The sequence below is a fragment of the Notamacropus eugenii genome, chromosome 6, assembly GCF_028372415.1.
Source record: "Notamacropus eugenii isolate mMacEug1 chromosome 6, mMacEug1.pri_v2, whole genome shotgun sequence".
Lineage (NCBI taxonomy): Eukaryota > Metazoa > Chordata > Mammalia > Diprotodontia > Macropodidae > Notamacropus > Notamacropus eugenii.
Genome location: NC_092877.1, coordinates 160,491,230 through 160,510,447, shown reverse-complemented (window position 1 = coordinate 160,510,447; position 19,218 = coordinate 160,491,230). Strand labels below are relative to the sequence as shown.

The following is a 19,218-nucleotide window of genomic DNA, read 5'->3' as shown; positions in this document are numbered from 1 at the left end:
AACACCTCTGTCAATTTGATACATGTGAGGTAATGACATAGAGATATTTTAATTTGAATATCCCTTATGAGAAGTGATTTGCTTTATTTTATTTTTTTTTAAATTTGTGGAATATACGAAGCATTTTCATAACATAGTACAATAAAAATGATGATGATTATACATGAAATTGCAAAACTACTATGCACAACCTGCTATTCCTCTCAAATATATAACAAAATTACCATGTAAATTTCTTTTTTCCCTCTTTTTCTTCCCTCCTTCTCATCCTAAAGATGGCAACTATTAGACACAAATAGTTATATATGTGTATGTGAGTGTATGTATATACACATAATTATTTTATCCATACTTCTATTTATCAGTTCTTTCTCTGGATGCAGATAGTGCCTTTTTTCATATGTCCTTTATAGTTAATTTGGATATTTATAACAAAAAAATACTTGTTTGCTCAAAGGCATTCTCAAGCAAAATTGCTGTTTCACTCTTCATAATTCCATGCAAATCTTCCTCTGCTTTTCTAAAATCATTGAGTTCATCATTTCTTATAGCACAGTAATATTTCATCATAATCATATACAACAATATGTTCAGTAATTCCCCAATTGATGGGCAAGGGATAGAGTAAATTAAGGTGTAAAATGGATAATTTCAATTACATTAAATTAAAAAGTTTTTGTATGAATAAAACAAATTATAAGTGATTTTGGAATTTTTTAGGCAGTGGTTGATGGATTTACAAGTTATTTAATATGTGTTTATTAATATTTTCAATATACATATTTTTAAATTAAAAATATCCCTACTCATATCCATTTTATTCACTTATTAACCCTTGATCTTTTGATCAATGACTTAAATATTTGTGCACATCCCTTACGTATATATGTATATACACATATAGATAGATAGATAGATAGATATAGGTATCATGTTTTTATCACAAATATTTAAGACAAATTTCTCTCCACTTCCCCTGACACAGAATGAAATGATTTTTGTTAAATACCTTTTTGAAAGTTTCAAATTTTATCTAATGGAACTACTAAGATGTAGTTTAACAGTCACTTAATTTTGCAACCTTGGAGATGTGATTTATAAATTCTGATGTTACAGCCTTATAGCAGAAACATATGACCTTCTAACTGTTCTCCTATGTATACTTTAAAAAAAAAAAAAGATTATTCTGACCTCTGTTGTGAAATTTTCTTTTATTGATGTAAAACAACATGGTACTCAAAATTCTTCTTTTTCCTAAGATTCATCAGAGTAATCATACACAAAATGTTCTCTGAAGATGTCCTAATTACTCTCTGCTGCTAGGCAAAATTATTAACTTTTTCTTTTCAGTAAATTGAACATACAGTTATTTCTTCAGCTAAGGAATCCATCCAGAGATATTTAACAGTGAATTAACTCAGAAACTACTTGCTATGTATAACATTTCATTATTTATTAGGCTATATATGGCACAATTTGAGTATGGTATATATGGATATGTTCGACTTTGAGTCTAATTTCAGTATTAGTTAGCAATCCTTTCTTAGCTTCTACCATCCCAGAAATAAATATCTTAAGCATAATTGCAGTACATTTTAATGTGTATTAAAGTAGGATACTTTGAATGAAAGAGTCATTTTCTGCCTGTGTCACAAAGCTTAAGTCTTCTTAATAATATTGAGGTAGTTTGTAAGCACCAGCTCAAACACAGTGGAAAACACAAACACACACACACACACACACACACAAACACAAAGTAAAGTCAGTGTGGCAACAATAGCACAATAATGCTATTTGCAAATAACATTTCTTTGTAGAGATGGACATGTAGTCTTGCCAGATGGTAGTGGGGTTATGTGGTTTAATGTGATTATTCTTAAAATACTACATTCTAAATTAATATCCATGAGGCTCAGCTCCAATAATAGTATTCTCTTGATTAAAAGGGTTGATGGTTTCCCACTAATTATTGCATAAAATATAAACCCCTCAGCATGACCTCTAGAGATATCCACACTCCAGCTCCCACCTATCATTCTGCACTTATGTAATATTACTCACATTCAAACCAATATGGCTTATTAACCATTCCCTGAACTGGATATTCTATCCTCCACTTCCATATTTCCCCATAGTTTTTCAGTACAAGTAGTTTCCATCTTCCTCATCATCATCCTTTTTTACTTCTATCTGTCTTAGAATTCCTAGCTTCTTCCAAGACACAGGGACAACCCATTTCATCCCCAAACCAGTTATCATTGCCCCCACTCCTTGTGTTATATAGTGCTTATTGCCATATCACCCAAGTGTATCACCCAAGGAGAATAAGCATCTTGATACCAGGGACTGATTTTTGACTTTTTTTATCCCCATTACCTTGCTTATTACGTTTGGACATTGTACATAGTCAATGAATGTTTGATACTTATTCAATTTAATCCAGTGGAATTAAATTCATTTTCTTGGCAAGTAAAACAACACAAGCTACTACCATCTAGTAATTCTGTCCATTCTCAATAATTACAGTCTCCACTACAAGTTCTTTTAACATCCTGCTCCTACCCTGAATTCAAGGAAATAAAGTTATTTTTTTCTTGGATGAAATATCAATTGACCAATCAATACATATTTGTTGCTTATTTATCACAAGCGTACTTTTTTTAAAATCTAATAAACTACCTGATTATTAATTTCCTCCTCAAACTTTTAAGAATCTATCTGCTTAATAATCCTCACTAATATGAAACAGTAGTGGCAGATTATCTTTAGGTGGTAGAAATAACCAAACAGTTCACTTCTCTCCTTAGCTCCTGCCAGAAAATGAGATTTCAAGAAAATAATAATAATCCAAAGAAAGAATAAAGGAAGTAACTTCTTATTAGTAGGTTTGGGTTCCCTTAATTGAAACCATTGAAAATGATGAGATAAATAAAATTATAACGATGGTGATGATGACGGTGATGACGTTGACAACAATAATGATGAGAATCGATTCAAAGTCCAGTCCATCAGCCACAATTTGAGATGAAATTGGCATTAGCAAAGAAGGAAACTGGTAGTAATTGTGACTTTCAAAAGGTTCTCTGGATTCCTTTATACCATTAGTGTACTTCTCATCTGACTGAAATTAAGAAATGCTGACAAACTGCTTGGGGAGAGGGGATACTATATATTAAGTTAATACAATGGCTATCATGATGCAATTGCTCATTAAAAAATCAAATAAACTGGTAAGGTGAAATTGAGTTTCAGGCTCCCCTTACTCAGAACTCCTGATGATTAGTTTGACACAGAGGACAGTGGAACATGGGATGCTCATTTTTATTCTAGTACCAAGAAAAGTAGATAATCTGGGATAAAGAAGAAACATCAATACTCTCTCTGATGGAAATGCTTCAGTGCAAATTGCACTGACCAAAACAACATTGGGAAGCTAAAAGGTCCTGGGAAATATATTGAAGATGAAACACTTTCATTATATGGTAATATTATGTCATTGAGAAATGGAAAGACATCTTGCAAGCTATAGGCAAGGGCTGGATACAGCTTTTGTATGGTATTCTCAATTACAAATTACACCATAACATTGCAGATCAATTCAGGGCAATCATAGGCAATGATTTCATTTCTAATCTCTGAAATAAGAGTAAAAATAGTGAAAGCGCTTGAATTTCCATCATCTTGTCTATTAATAGTGCTGCTATCTTGGAGGTAACAGAAGATGAGTGTCTGCCCTTCTCTAATTGACAAACGATCAAAGCATATAAACAGGCAGTTTTCAGAAGAAGAAATCAAAGCAATATAAAAACACTTGAAATTACTATTGATCAGAGAAAGACAAATTAAAACTGCTTATATGTTCTATCTCACAGCTGTCAGAAATGATAAATGCTGGTGGAGATGAGGGGAAAATAGGTGCACTAATAAGTTGTTGATGGAGTAGTGAACTGGTCCAAACATTCTGCAGAACAATTTGGAACTTGGCCAAAAAAGCTATAAAGCTGTACCTCTTCATCCAGCAAAACCAGTATATCCTAAAGAACTAAAAGAAACACAAAAAATTGCTTATTTGTATAAAAATATTCCTGGAAATTCGTTTTTAGGGGCAAATAATTGGACAATTCATCAACTGTGAAAAAGTTGTGATGTATGATTTTGATGGAGTACTACTGTGCTATGTGAAATGATAAAAGGAGTAGTTTCAGAAAAAAAAAAAAACATAACAAGTTTATATGAACTATATGTACTGATGTAAAGTGAAGTGAGAACTCCATGATCATTTTGCACTGTAACAGAAATGTTGTGATGATGATTCAACTGGAAAAGATTTGGTTACTCAGATCAATGTAATGATCCAACACAAATCACCAGTCCTTATGACAAAAAAAAATGCCACCCACCCCCAGAGAGAAGGCTGATAAACTGAGTCTAAATTTAAATATAATTTTTTCAATTTCAATATTTTTCTTGTTTTTTAAAAAATATGGCTAATAAGAAAATAAGTTCATTTTTCTTCCTCGGGAGTCAGAACGGGAGACGAAGCCGCGGTGCTTGGCGTAGGGGCCTTTGGGATCCTCCTCTTCTTCCTCCTGCGCTACCCCTCTCACCACCGAAATTACTGCTGTACATGCAGGCAACATAAACTTGAAATGGAACACTAGAAGTCTGGAGATAAGAACTCTGAGAGTTGAAAGACTTTTGGAACCTCTTGTTACTCAAATTACAACATTGTTAACCACCAGTAACAAGGGACCCTCTAACAAGAAAAGAGGTCACTCTAAGAAAGTCCACGTATTGGCTGCATCAGTTGAACAAGCAGCTGAGAATTTCTTGAAGAAGGGAGACAAAATTGCCAAGGAGAGTCAGTTTCTGAAGGAGGAACTTGTGGCTGCTGTAGATGTTTGCAAACAAGGTGATTTGATAAAGAGTGCCTCTGGAGAATTTGTAGATGACCCGTGTTCTTCAGTGAAGCAAGGCAACATGGTGTGAGCTGCCCGCTCCTTGCTGGTTGCTTATTTTGGCGGATGTGGCAATTGCTTACAAATTACTTGTTCAGCTGAAAGTTGTGGAAAATGGTATCTTACAAATTAGGAATGCAGATACAGAGCAAGATGTAGGCATAAAATATAAAGCTCTAAAACCTGAAGTGGATAAGTTGAACTTTATGGCAGCCAAAAGGCAACAGGAATTGAAAAACCATCGGGATCAAATGGCTGCAGCCAGAGGAATGCTACAGGAAAACATTCCAATATTGTATACAGCTGCTCAGGCTTGCCTTCAGCACCCTGATGTAGCTGTTTATAAAGGTAATAGGGACTAGATATACAAACAGTTGCAACAAGCTGTTGCTGGATGCTCCAAAGCAGCCCAAAACACAGTTTCTGATAATGTCTCCCAACAACAGGCTGGAGGAGGAGGAGAACCGGCCTATGCACTCAATAACTTTGATAAGTAATCATTGACCCTCTGAGCTTCAGTGAAAAGTGTTTCAGACCTTCTCTTGAGGAGCACCTGGAGAGTATTATCAGTGGAGCAGCCCTAATGACATATTCATCTTGTACTCCTAATGATCGACTGGAACGTGCTGTTGCAGAGTGCAATGTAGTTCGATAAGCCTTACAGGATCTACTTTCTGAATATATGGGGAATGCTGGACGCAAAGAAAGAAGTGATGCCCTTAATTCTATAATAGAAAAAATGACAAAAAAGACCAGGGATTTATGAAGGCTGCTAGGCAAAGCTGTCATGGACCGCGTTTCAGATTCATTCTTGGAAACGAGCGTGCCACTTTTGGTATTGATCAAGGCCGCAAAGAATGGAAATAAAAAGTAAGTTAGAATATGCAAATTTTCCGTGAACATGTTAACAAACTAATTGAGGTGGCTAACCTAGCCTGTTCTATTTCAAATAATGAAGAAGGTGTGAAGCTGGTTCGAATGTCAGTAAGCCAAGTGGAAGCCCTCTGTCCTCAGGTTATTAATGCTGCATTGACTTTAGCTGCGAAACCACAAAATAAACTGGCCCAGGAGAATATGGATCTTTTTAAAGAACAGTGGAAAAAACAAGTCTGGGTTCTCACAGATGCTGTTGATGACACAACTTCCATTGATGATTTCCTGGCTGTTTCAGAGAATCACATTTTGGAAGATGTAAACAAATGTGTGATTACTCTTCAAGAAAAGATATTAATGTTCTAGACCACACTGCTGGTGCCACTCAGTTGGGCAGGTAGAGTCATTTATGTTGTCACTTCAGAGATGGATAAGTATAAACTTGGAGTCTATACTGGAAAGTTTCTTGAGGCCACCAGACTTCTTTTTAATACAATTATGCCACGTTTTACTGAGCAAGTGGAAGCTGCTGTGGAAGCTCTCAGTTCTGATCCTGCCCAACCAATGGATGAAAATGAATTTATTGATGCCTCATGATTGGTCTATGATGGCATTTGGGACATCAGAAAAGCTATGTTGATGATAAGGACTCCTGAAGAGTTAGATGATTCTGACTTTGAGACTGAAAACTTTGATGTTAGAAGTAGAGAGGGCGGAGCCAAGATGGCGGAGTGAAAGCAAAGACTCACCTAAGCTCCTGGAAAAACTCCTCTGGATATCTCTGGGGGGAGAGTCTGACCAGACTTTGGAGGTGTAGAATCCAGTGGGAGACGGACTTTGACGGATTCGGAGCCCAGGCTGGACTGGAGGGTCCACGGGAGGGATCTGTTCCGCGGGGGTAAGAGGCCAGCGCACAGCGCAGCGCGGTCAGCGCGGCAGGGTGGAGGGGACCCGAGGGGCCCGAGAGTGGCGGGTGAGACCAGCAGAGCAGGAGATAAGCCAGGCCGAGCCAACAATATCAGCGCAACAGCCCTTGAAATCTTCAGCCTAAAGACGGGACTTCAGTGGGTCACTACTTGAAAATCCAGGAGCTGGGATGCCGGAGTGATCAGTAAGTGCTCTCCCCTCCCCTCTGATGACCGTGACAGAACAATAAAATTCTTCCCCAGATTAATCCTGGATCAGTGGGAACAGCAGAAGGGGGCGGGTGGTCTCATAACACCAGAGGCTGGAAAAGTGGCAAAGGGGGATTCTTCCTACGGTGGCGGAGGCTATCTGGAGGGACAGACGACCCAGGGCAGAGAAAATTCGCACTGAGACCCAGGCAAGCCTCAGCCCGGGAGACAAGCCCCAGGAGGGGTGGGAACACGCATTAGCCTCTAGGCGTGCCCCAGCCCTCCAGGGGAAAAGGGAAGACAATAGGGAAGCTGGGATCACCATCCCCTGACCTTGCCTTTGCCTCGGGTCAGCTGAGGAGATATCCTGAGACCAGACCACCCCTCCCACACACCTATCAAGCTAACCCCAGGGTTGATCTGGGAAACAACAACAACAACAAAAAAAAAAAAAAAAAAAAAAAGCCTGCTTTTAGCCTAGACAAACATCAACTCAACTTAAAAGATCTGTATCTTCTGAGTGAAAGAACCAAAAGCTACAACACTCAGCCAACATCATGAATCGGAAAAAGCAGATGAAAAGTGAAAAAACCATAGAATCTTTCTATGGGGATAGGGACCAAAACACAAACACCAAAGAGGTCAGAGCTGAGACTGTACTTCCATCTGAAACCTCAGATGGGACTATGAATTTCTCGCAAGCACAACTAGATTACCTGGAACGTCTGAAGAAGGATATAAAAGAAAAACTGGCCAATAATTTTAAAACTATAAAAAAAGAATTCTCTGATGAGAACATCACTCTGAAAAAGAAAATTGAAGAAATGGAAAAGGAAGTTCAAAAATTAACTGGAGAGAATAATTCCCTAAAAGGAAGAGTTAATCAAACGGAAAAGGAAACTCAAAACCTAATAGGGAAAATTGATCAGATGGAAAAGGAAACCCAAAACCTAACTGGGAAAATTGGTCGAATGGAAAAAGAAGTACAAAAATTAAATGGAGAAAATAGCTCCTTAAAGGGAAAAATTGGTCAGATGGAAAAGGAGATACAAAAGCTAACTGAAGAAAACAATACGATCAAGATTAGAATTGGGCAAGTTGAAACTAATGACTCAATGAGGCAACAAGAATCAGTCAAACAAAATCTAAAGAATGAAAAGATAGAAGAAAATGTAAAATATTTAATTGGAAAAACAACTGACCTGGAAAATAGATCCAGGAGAGAAAATCTAAGAATTATTGGCCTGCCAGAAACCCATGATGAAGAAAAGAGTCTGGACAATATCTTCCAGGAAATCATCAAGGAAAACTGCCCAGAAGTACTGGGCTCAGAGGGCAAAATAGTCATCGAAAGAATCCACCGTTCCCCACCCGAAAGGGATCCCAAACTCAAAAACCCAAAGAAATGTAGTTGCCAAATTCCAGAGCTATCAAGTGAAAGAGAAAATAGTACAAGCAGCCAGAAAGAAACAATTTAAATATCAAGGTCACACAGTCAGGATCACACAGGACCTTGCAGCTTCTACATTAAAAGACCAAAAGAATTGGAACCTAATATTCCGTAAGGCAAAGGAGTTGGGACTCCAACCAAGGATCAAATACCCAGCAAAGTTCAGCGTAACATTTCAGGCAAGGAGAAAGTCATTCACCGAAATAAGGGATTTCCAGAGCTTCCTGACCAAAACACCAGAACTCAATAGACAATTTGATCTTCAAATGCAGGTCTCCAGAGAATCATAAAAAGGTAAACAGAGGGGAAAAAACAAAAACAAAAACTTGCAACTCAATTAGGGCAATCTGTTTACCTCCCTATAAGGGAAGATGATACCTGTTAATCTTGGAAACTGTGCAGCTATTATGATAAAAGGGATATATGTAGAGGGAACGGGCATAAAGTAAATGATGTCATGTCAAAAATATGATTTAAGTATGAGAAGGGAATGTAATAGGAGGTGTGGAAAGGGGGAAGCAGAAAATGGCAAATTATATCACAGGAAGAAGTACAAAACTATAGTAGAGGGAAGGAGGGGAGGGAGATGAGCATTGTTTGAGAGGTACTCTCATCTGATTTGTTCAAAGGAGGGAACAATAATCTTAAGTAGATAATCCTAACTAGCTCTATAGGTAGTAGGAGGGGAAGGGGGAAGAAAGGGGAGGGTGGCTAAAAGGGAAGAAAGAAGCAATAAGAGTAAAGGGGACTAAAAGGGAGGGGGGGTAAAGAAGGAGGGGAAGGCTGCAGGAGGAGGGGGAGAAAAGTGAATACTATTGAGGAGGGGAAGGGAGACGGGAGAGTTAAAAGCACAAATGGTGGGAAAGAGGTTGGAGGGAAATACACAGATTGTAATCATAACTGTGAATGTGAATGGAATGAACTCTCCCATAAAACGGAGATGGATAGCAGAATGCATTAAAAGCCATAATCCAACAATATGCTGCTTACAAGAAACACATTTGAAACGGGGGGATACACATAGAATAAAGGTCAAAGGATGGAGCAAAATATATTGTGCTTCAGCTCATGTAAGAAAGGCCGGAGTAGCAATCCTAATCTCAGACAAAGCGAAAGCAGAAATAGATCCAATCAAAAGGGATAAGGATGGAAACTATATCCTGCTAAAAGGCACCATAGACAATGAAGCAATATCATTACTAAACATGTATGCTCCAAGTGGTATAGCATCCAGATTCTTAGAGGAGAGTTTGAGGGAGTTGAAGGAAGAAATTGATAGCAAAACTATACTAGTGGGGGACCTCAACCTCCCCCTCTCTGAACTAGATAAATCCAACCTCAAAATAAACAAGAAAGAGGTTAAGGAGGTAAATAAAACTCTGGATAAGGTAGATATGATAGATCTTTGGAGAAAATTAAATGGGAATAGAAAGGAATATACTTTTTTCTCAGCGGTACATGGAACATTTACAAAAATTGACCATGTACTAGGACATGAAAATCTCACAATCCACTGCAGAAAGGTAGAGATAATCAATGCATCCTTTTCAGATCATAATGCATTAAAAATTACATGTAATAAAAGGCCATGGAAAGAGAAACCAAAAATCAATTGGAAACTAAATAATCTAATTCTAAAGAAGGGTTGGGTTAAAGAAGAAATCATAGAAACAATCAACAACTTCATTCAAGAGAATGACAATAGTGAGACAACATACCAAAACTTATGGGACACTGCAAAAGCAGTTATTAGGGGAAGTTTTATATCTCTGAATGCTTACATAAATAAAATAGAGAAAGAGGAGATCAATGACTTAGGCTTGCAGTTGAAAAAGCTAGAAAAAGAACAAATTGAAAATCCCCAAGTAAATACCAAATTCGAAATCCTGAAAACCAAAGGAGAGATAATAAAATTGAAATAAAGAAAACTATTGAATTAATAAATAAAACCAATAGTTGGTTTTATGAAAAAACTAATAAAATTGATAAACATTTGGTTAATCTGATCAAAAAAAAGAAAGAAGAAAACCAAATTACTAACATTAAAAATGAAAGGGGTGAACTCACCTCCAATGAGGAGGAAATTAAAACAATAATTAGAAACTACTTTGCCCAACTTTATGCCCACAAATTCGACAATCTAAACGAGATGGATGAATATTTTAAAAAATACAAATTGCCCAGATTAACAGAAGAGGAAGTTGAATACTTAAACAACTCCATCTCAGAAAAAGAAATTGAACAAGCCATCAATGAACTCCCTAGGAAAAAATCTCCAGGGCCACATGGATTCACAAGTGAATTCTATCAAACATTTAAAGAACAGTTAATTCCAATACTACATACACTATTCTTGAAAATTGGGGAAGAAGGAGTCCTCCCAAATTCTTTCTATGATACAAATATGGTTTTGATACCCAAACCAGGAAGAGACAAAACAGAGAAAGAAAATTATAGACCAATTTCCCTAATGAATATAGATGCAAAAATTTTAAATAAGATTCTAGCAAAATGAATACAGCATCTTATCACGATCTTAATACATTATGATCAGGTAGGATTCATACCAGGACTACAGGGCTGGTTCAATATTAGGAAAACTATTAGCATTATCGATCACATCAACAACAAAGCTAACAAAAACCACATGATTATCTCAATAGATGCAGAAAAAGCTTTTGACAAAATACAACATCCATTCCTACTAAAAACATTGGAGAATGTAGGAATAAAGGGAACTTTCCATAAAACAATAAGCAGTATCTATCTAAAACCTTCAGCAAGCATTATATGCAATGGGGATAAGCTAGATGCATTCCCAATAAGATCAGGGGTGAAATAAGGTTGTCCATTATCACCACTATTATTCAATATGGTACTAGAAAAGTTAGCTGTAGCAATTAGACAAGATAAAGATATTCAAGGAATTAGAATAGCCAAAGAAGAAACTAAGTTATCACTCTTTGCAGATGATATGATGATTTACCTAGAGAATCCCAGAGATTCAAGTAAAAAATTACTAGAATTAATCAACAACTTTGGCAAAGTTGCAGGGTACAAAATAAACCCACACAAATCTTCTGCATTCCTATATATTAGCAACAAAGTCCAACAGCAAGAGATAGAAAGAGAAATCCCATTTAAAGTTAGGGTAGACAGTATAAAATACTTAGGAGTCTACCTGCCAAAACAAACCCAGGGACTATATGAACACAATTACAAGACACTTTTTGCACAAATAAAGTCAGATTTAAGTAAGTGGAAAAACATAAGTTGCTCATGGGTAGGCCGTGCTAATAAAATAAAAATGACAGTTCTACCCAAATTAATATACTTATTTAGTGCCATACCAATTAAACTATCAGACAATTACTTTCTAGAGCTGGATAAAATAATATCAAAATTCATTTGGAAAAACAAAAGGTCCAGAATATCAAAGGGACTAATGAAAAGAAATGCTTGGGAAGGTGGCCTAGCGCTACCAGACCTCAAACTGTACTATAAAGCAGCAATTATCAAAACCACTTGGTATTGGCTAAGAAACAGAGAGGTAGACAAGTGGAATAGACTTGGCACTCAAGAAGCAGTAGGCAAGGAATATAGCAACCTTCTGTTTGATAAACCCAAGGACCCCAGCTTCTGGGATAAGAACTCATTGTTTGACAAAAATTGCTGGGAAAACTGGATAACAGTGTGGCGGAAATTAGGCATAGACCCATACCTGACACCGTACACAAGAATAAAGTCCAAATGGGTACATGATTTAGGTATAAAGATTGATACCATGAATAAACTGGAGAAGCAAGGAATAGTGTATTTATCAGATCTATGGAGAAGGGAAGAATTCTTTACTAAAGGAGAGATAGAATGCATTATGAAATGCAAAATGGATAACTTTGAGTACATTAAACTGAGAAGTTTTTGCACAACCAAACCCAATGCAACCAAAATCCGGAGGGATGTAGTAAATTGGGAAAAAATTTTTACAGCTAAGCTTGGGGATAAAGGCCTCATTTCTAGAATATATAGAGAACTGACCCAAATGTATAATCATACAAGTCATTCCCCAATTGATAAATGGTCAAAGGATATGAACAGGCAATTTTCGGAGGAAGAGGTTAAGGCTATCTATAATCATATGAAAAAATGCTCTAAATCACTATTGGTTAGAGAGATGCAAATCAAAACAACTCTGAGGTACCACATCACACCTATAAGATTGGCAAACATGACAGAACAAGAAAATGATAAATGCTGGAGAGGATGTGGGAGAGTTGGAACACTAATTCATTGTTGGTGGAGCTGTGAGCGCATCCAACCATTCTGGAGAGCAATTTGGAACTATGCCCAAAGGGCTACAAAAATGTGCATACCCTTTGACCCAGCAATATCGCTACTAGGACTATATCCCCAAGAGATCATAAAAATGGGAAAGGGTCCCACATGTACAAAAATATTTATAGCAGCACTCTATGTAGTTGCCAAAAACTGGAAGTCAAGGGGATGTCCATCAATTGGGGAATGGCTGAATAAATTATGGTATATGAATGTAATGGAGTACTATTGTGCCATAACAAATGATGAACAAGAAGACTTCAGAGAGGCCTGGAAGGACTTATATGACCTGATGCTGAGTGAAAGGAGCAGAACCAGGAGAACTTTATGCACAGCAACAACCACAGTGTACGAGAGTTTTTTCTGGTAGAGTTAGATTTTTGTAATAACACAAGAACTTCTGAAAAAAAAAAAAATCCCAATGGTGGACCTCAAGGCAAAATGCCTTCCACACTCAGAGAGAGAAATATGGAAGTCACTCACATAATGTAGCAGATCATGTTTGTGTATGTGTATCTGTTTGTGTATCATGTTCTGATTTGTTATACGGATTCTTTCATTTATCTTAGTCTGACTACATAGCATGACTATAGTGAAAATATACTCAATAGGAAAGTATATGTAGAATCTATACAGAAATGTATGCAGTCGTGGGGAGGGAGGGAGGTAGTGGGGGTTGGGTGGGGAGGGATAAAATCGCAATTGTATGGCAGTGATTGTTAAACATTAAAAAAATAAAAAAATAAAAAAAATAAAAAAAAAAAAAAGAAGTAGAACAAGTATCCAGACTGAAGATGAACAGCTTATTGCTGGTCAAAGTTCAGGAGCTACCACAGCTCAACTTTCCCAAGAACAGAAAGCTAAAATTGATGAGCAGGTGGTCAGTTTTCTGGAAGAAAAGAGCAAACTGGATGCTGATGTATTCAAATGCGATGATAGTGGCAATGAGATCATCATCCTGGCCAAGAAGATGTGCATGATCATGATGGAGATGATGGATTTCACCAGAGGCAAACGACCACTTAAAAACACATCAGTTGTAATTAGTACAGCTAAGAAAATTACTGAGACAGGATCAACGATGGATAAGTTGGGAAGTACCATTGTGGACCGTTGTCCAGACTCAGCCCGCAAACAGGACATCCTTGCATACCTACAGCTCATTGCTCTCTGCTGCCATCAGCTCAACATTTACAGTAAAGTCAAAGCAGAGGTTCAGAACCTGGATGGGAAACTTGTCATCTCACGGGTGGACAGTGCAATGTCCATGATTCAGGCAGCCAAGAATCTGATGAATACTGTGATACAGACTGTGAAGGCTTCTTACGTGACCTCCACCAAGTACCAGAAGTCCCAGGGAATGGCTTTTCTCAACCTTCCTACTGTGTCCTGGAAGATGAAGTCCCCAGAAAAGAAGCCTTTGGTGAAGAGAGAGAAGCAGGATGAAACCCAGCCTAAAATCAAGCAGACGTCTCAGAAGGAAGCATGTGAATCCTGTGGGGGCTCTCGGTGAGTTCAAGGCCATGAACAGTATCCAGAGTGGTCTCGGCTGCTCATACTTTCTGCCACTGTCTTCTCCAAACTAACTTTCCTTCAAATAGCTTCTGTGAATTATAGACATTTCCTGTTCATTCAAATTTATTTACTTAATTATAATGTTGATATTTGATGCTATGGGAATGTAGCTATTTTTTAAACCTGAACGTGTGATACCAGTATGAGAACAAGCTTGTATTTCAATGGAAAATGCTTTTAGATTCCAGAAACATTATTTCTAGTTGCACTTTTTAAAAAAAATATGAGCTTGAAGAAAAACAAACGATAATCAAAGAGATTGCTAACACTGTAATATCATGATGTGTCTGTCTCCATGATTGAAGGTTTGCATTGTGATTGAGAGGTTTGCATCATCAGTAAACAAAAAGGTGGGAACTGTTACTTTTAGTAAGTAACAGGAGGGAAATTGGTAATAAAATAAGCCACATTATACAACTTTCTAACTCAAAGCTTTTGTATTTGGAAGAGAGCACATGGGTACATTTTGCTGTGCAGAAGGCTGTCTTCAAAGAAAAATTTGGGGCAGATAGATAGGTTGTTATTGAATTAAAAAGTGACCATGAGCACCAGGCCTACCTACTCGGACAGTTGTGGAGCCAAGTGTTTACCAAGGTTGGCAATAGCCTTTGTGTCAGGAATTTCATGTATGTGTGCAAAATGACAATCTATAACAAATTCAGTAAAACATAATGCATCATGAATAAAACTGAAAACTCTTTAAGACATGATGAGAATTTTAATTCTTGGTTACAAATTACTAATGTACTTTGCTGCAGGACATAAATAAAATTGCTCTTTCCAAAAAAAATAAAAAGAAAAGAAAAGAAGTTTTGCATGACTTTACAAGTATAATTTCACAAGTATTCTTATTGCTTTCTCAATGGTCATGGGAGAGAGGCAGAGAATTTGAAATTCAAAATTAAGGAAAAAGAAACAAATGTTTAAAATAAATATTTTTAAGTGATCTGGATCTGGTGACACAACTTTAGTCACTTGAAGGTAAAAATCAGAGTAACTCAATTGAATATAACACTTTGATACTATATATTTTTATTATCTCATTGGTTTGGCTATTTCCTCTACAAGTATCCTGATTCTATGCCCTTTCATCTTGCATGATTCTTGTTTTGTGTCCCTCCCCTCCCCCTACCAAGGAGCCTGTCTCTATAATTCAGGGTGTGTGTTACCTTAGGGAAAGAATGCATCTTCATTTCAATATGATTTATTTTCTTTGTAATCCCATTTGTTTCAAATTTTATGCAGTTATCAAAACAAACAAACAAAAATATAGCCCAGGAATAAGTGTAAAGGTTTCACCAGACTGCCAAAGTAATCTGTGATAAAAATAAAAAGTTAAAGACCCCAAGTCTTGACATTTTGATATTTTATTGGCGTCACTGTTGCTATGCTCAAACTGTCCCTCCATTTTTTCTTATTTTCATTATATTAGCCAACATTTTTTTCTGATTATACTGTAGTATTTTTTGCTACTAATATAGACATCACTGTTAATATTATACTTCCCATATTTACATCAGCATGTTAATTGAGCTTTGGATCACCCACAACATTTATTATTATTTAGAGACTGTACTGTTTCATTAGTTGCAAACATAAGTATTAACCAAGAGAATATGAATATTTGAATTAAAAAGATGGGCTTATGATAAAAATTCTCTTATGGCCTTTAAAAAGGTAGGACAATTATTCAATTGCATTTGAATCTGCTTACCTCTAATTCATTTCTATGTCCAGATAAAGATCCATCTTTATTGTCTGTCCAAGATATTTGTAGGAATAGATGAATTTACTGAATGCTTCTTTAAATATTTATGAGCTGATCTCTTTTGATTATCTTTAGATATCATTAAACAAACACCACAATATGACACAATCATTCAATTTCATCAGTAAGAATCTTAATCATTGGAAGAGTAGCACTATAGATATTTGGGAAATAGAGTTATTTAACAAAATATTAATAACTTACAAATCTAACAAATGTTTTTGAATCTTCAAATAAAGTAATAAATAACATTTCTAGAATTTAGCTGAGTGTCCTTACTGATGTCAAGGTGTTAAGAATATTATGTATAAAAGTTTATTTCTTAATACATGAGACTATTTTTGAAGACTATTTTATATTAATTTTAATGAAGATTTAATTTTTAATTTTCTATAAAACACATCAAAGAAATCATGATGTACTAGATAGAGCATTAGACTCAAAATCAGGAAGATGAGTTTAAAAACTGCTGTCTCTGATACTTACCAGTTTTATTATCTTGGACAACTAAGTTATGTGTATGAGACAATCAATTCCCTAAGGCATTTATTGAGGGATGAAATGTGCATCAGTCAAAGAAGTTCCCACAAAGTCTAAATTTAAAATCATATGTATGTGTGTATGTGTATGTACATGTGCACACATATGTGTATGCATGTGTGTACATATGTGTATTCATGGTGTATATATAAGTATCGTTTTATTTTATGTGTGCATGTATGTGTATACATACATATGCACGTGTATATATGTTGGTATGTATGTGTCTATGTATAGTATGCACAGGACATTGGATATTCATTGGTTCCAACAATGTATATATATATATGTATATATATATACATATGTATATATATATATATATACATATATATATATATATATATATATATATATATCAAGTAATTTACCAAAATATAAATTTTCACGTGCTCAAGTGCCATCTATCCTGCTTTCCCCTAATGCTATTGTCTTTTTTAATCTAGGAAATTGCTTCGGTTTAGCATCGTATACATTTTTGTTCTTATCTGTATATATATTGCCTTCATTTCTCACACAAAACAAAGCAAAAATAATGTTAGTTTCTCGAGGACAAGAAAGGTAACTTTTTTTTTAATCTTTGAATTATCAATGCCTATTACAGAGACAAATACATACTGCTGTCAACTGCTTAACGTGTCCATTAAATGAACGAACTACTTATTACTATTTATATTAATGTGAATGCATTAGTGCAACATGAAAATAAAAATTAGACTAAACTTTTTTTGTTGTTGGAGGAGAAAACAGATATATAATTTAATTTATGTGGGTAGCTCACTGATGAGAATACTACACTTACCCATACTGATCATTAACTTATAACTGAGTTTGTTTGTTTTTTTTAAATTAATGAAGCCACCCTTGAAATGGTTCTTACTCTTTAAAAATGTTGGCAGGATTGTGAAAAAAATTGGGACACTAATTCACTTTTGGTGGAACTGTGAATTGATCCAACTATTTTGGAGAGTAACTTGCAATTATGCTCAAAGAATTAGAAAACTGCCTATACCCTTCGACCCAACAACAGCATGACTAGGTCTATTTCCCAAGATGATTAGGGGGAAAAGGGACAGAATCTATATGTTCTGAAATATTTATAGCAGCTCTCTTTGTGGTGACAAAGAATGTGGTGGCATTTAATTGTGAGGATACTCATCAATTAGGGAATGGCTAGACAAGTTGTGATATATGATTGTGATGGAATACTACTATGCCATAAGAAATGATGAGCTTGATGACCTTAGAAAAGCACGAATAAACTTGCACAAAATAATGTAGAGTGAAATAAGCAGATCCAAGTGAATGTTATATACCATGGCAATATCATTTTAAGAACAATTTTGAGGGACTAAGTAAATTCTGAGTATTAAAAATACCCAAATTAAGTACAAAGGACATAAGAAAGAAGATGCTCTCTGCATCTAGGGAAACAATTGATAAATATAATTTCACATAAAATTGTTTTAAATACACACCTATACATATATTTGCATATATATGCATATTTGTTTAGGGCAGGAAAGGAAAGCAAAAGCAAAGGAAAAATATTGCATGATAACTTTATGATATATTTAACAGGACTAGCAAGTTGTATGTAATAGATTTGAAGTTTCGTGTACACTCATCTTTTTTTTTTTCTGTTCTGTGTTATGGAAATGTTACTTTAATTTTTTTATGTTCAGAATAAGATAAATATATTTTTAAAAGAACCAAAGAAAATTTCAACAAAAAAATGTTTTCTTACCCCTTCACTTTGTCCAAAAAATATAAGAAAACTCAAAAAATGCAGTTAAAAAAACAATTAATGCCCATATTCTTCATGTTCAAAAATTAATTTTTCTTTCTGCATTTTCAATCCACCAGTTTTTTCAAGGAGGTAACAGAGACCATCAGTGCTCTGAATTTTTGGTTGGTCATTATATTGATCAGGAAACTAAAATTTTCCAAGTTCATTGTGTATAGTCGCAGAGACCTATCTAAAACTGAGAGGTTAATTGACACCCACTTTCATATAGCTAGCATATTTCAGAGGCAGGGATTAAATTCAGCTTTTCCTGATTCCAAGCCAGGCATTCTCTTCACTGCATCACATTATCCCTCTATCAGTCAATATATGTATCTATCTACATGGACATAAATGCACACACATACACACATACACACACACACACATATATATATACACATATACTGTAGGACTATATATATATACTATGTAGTATAGGTCCATATATATCTATATAGATATATAGATATACATATATGTGTATATATATATATATATGCATACTGTAGCACTAAGCAATGTTATATTTATCATTCTTTCTACCTAATCCAAGATTATGGTTCTTTCTACCCAGGCTACACACTATAAATTAAAAGTCTGGTATATCACAAACAACTGAAATAGTCAGGCCTGTGCTTTACAATGACTTCGCATAAACCCTAAATTTCTCTTCTCTTAAAAAGTTGTTTTATGTTTCCTCAGGCCACTGTCTCTTAGTTTATATAGTACCCATGGCAACCATGAAACTTTCATTTCTACTATAAATATTTAAATCCCAATCAAACCTGTTCACATTTCACAGAGTAAACAAAAAG

At 35.6% G+C, this 19,218-nt stretch overlaps 1 pseudogene; it reads left to right on the top strand.

Annotated features, from left to right (window-relative positions):
- The first annotated feature begins 2,942 nt into the window (after nt 1-2,942).
- LOC140512170 (catenin alpha-1 pseudogene) lies at nt 2,943-14,317 on the top strand (annotated as a pseudogene).
- The last annotated feature ends 4,901 nt before the right edge of the window (nt 14,318-19,218 follow it).